We start from the raw sequence: 2,093 nt of genomic DNA, 5'->3' as shown, positions 1-2,093 counted from the left end.
CTAGTGGAATGGCCAGGCAAGCAGAAGCTCCTGCTCTACCAGCACGAGGACTGGAGTTTGAATCTCAGCATCCATGTAAGAAGGTGGGTATGATTTGGGCATTCGTGTGCCCTCGGGACTAAAGGAGGGGAGACAGGAAGAAGAGGACTACAGAAGTTACCCACTGCCAGCCTAGCTGAAAAAAACATAAGCTCAAAATCATGTAGAAACCCTACCTCAAAGAAATACTGTAAAAAAAAATGATCAAGAAAGATACCCAACACCCTCCTTTGACTTCTATATACACGTACAGGCATGTACACCTGTGAACACACATGCTCATACAGCTGTCTATATATGTATTACACATATTTGGGAAATTACACTGAAAGCATCAGAGATCAAATAAGCATTGTCATGAGCAGCAACATATATGACCTGGCTTTATAGATCAGAATTTCAGATGACACCTAGGTTTACTATCCTTGAACTGTTCTCCCTTTCTCTGGTCCCTAGCTTTCCCGAATACATGTTGTATTATGTATTCTGTTGCTGTAAATAATAAAAAACATAACCAACACAACTAATAGAAGGAAGAGTTAATTTGGGCCTATGGTTCCAGAGGGATAAGATTCCATAGTGGTGGGGAAATATGGCAGTCAGCAGCAGGCATAACTGTGGAATCAGAAGGCCAAGTTCTTTTATCCTTTATCATAAGCCCAAAGCAGAGAGAATGAACTGGAAATGACTTAAGCCTTCAAACTCTTAAATCCCACCTCCAGTGACACACTCTCTCAAACAAGGCCATACTTCCCAAAGCTCCCCCAAACAACACCAACAACTGGGGACCAAATATATGAAGCTATGGAGGACATTCTCATGCAAGCCACTATGCACATCTAGAAGTAAAACAGTACTGATAATTTTTATGGTTTAAAATAACACTGACTAGAGAGCCAGTTTCAGACTAGGTACACTTTGTATAAAACCCTAGACCTTGAGACCATTAAATAAGAATCCTTCACTGCATGGCTCCTGCATACTTCAGAAGGTGTTCCCTTCCCTCACATGCTGCAGAGAGTGTCCCTTTGCCCCATGAATTCTGCAGAGTGTGTCCCCCTGTCCTCTGCATACTGCAGAGTATGCCCCCCCCCATTCCCTGGATGTTGCAGAGGGTATCCCTCTGCCTCCTTCCCCACATACCACAGAGGGTGTCCTCCCCACGCCTTGCCTGCCCCTCCCCCATGCTTCAGAGCATGCTCCTGGACCGAGGCCTGTGCTGCACTGTGCTGGCTCTTCCTGCTGGAACAGTGTTCTTTCCTGCACTGGAGTTTTACAACTATGATATTTCATTCTCCTAATGTGGCATGAGCACTTTTCTGTGCTTGGTTCTTTTTTCAAGAGTGGATTAGCTATTCTTAGCCCTCTGTTTTTCTGTATTAATTTTAGATTTATCTTGTAAAGTTCCATGAAAAACCCTGTTGAGATTTTGATTAGAATTGTATTGAAGAATTAGACCAATCTGGGGAGTATTCTTGGGTTTGCAATATTTAGTTTTATGGTCCATGATCCTGACATCTCTCTCCACTTAATTCTGCCTCATCTAATGCCTTCAATGAAGTGTAATAATTTTCTCATAACAGATGATTCACTTCTTTGCTGAAATCTTACTTCGTTAGTGACATTGTAAATAGTGTGTGCATCAGTCAGGGAAGAACCTGTCATGCCATAGTAACAAATAACTCCCCAAACCTCTGGAGTTAAAATACTCATTTGGCACTTCAGGCTGCAGAATACTTTGGGGCTCTCCTCTCTGAAGTTATGAGATGAACACGCAGCTCTGTAGAGGACTCCTGAGCCTCTTAATCCTGGCATTCCATCATGGGATGACACCACACTCATTATGAATCAAAGCTTCAGATGTTGGAGTACCAACAGCAGTGGAAATTTGATGCTGAGATCCCGAGAAGTCAGCCACTTCTGTAGACCTTTGTCTCAAGGCCACTAAATGAGAAGGTGCCTCACCTCCTGTGTGTCACAGAGAGTGTTCCTGGACAGGGGTCTGGTGCTGGGCAGGCATTCCTAACTGTGTGTCCCTGCTAAAACTGTCGTGA

This window comes from Apodemus sylvaticus, chromosome 1 (assembly GCF_947179515.1).
Source record: "Apodemus sylvaticus chromosome 1, mApoSyl1.1, whole genome shotgun sequence".
NCBI classification, from domain to species: Eukaryota; Metazoa; Chordata; class Mammalia; order Rodentia; family Muridae; genus Apodemus; species Apodemus sylvaticus.
Note: the sequence above shows the minus strand (reverse complement) of the source record.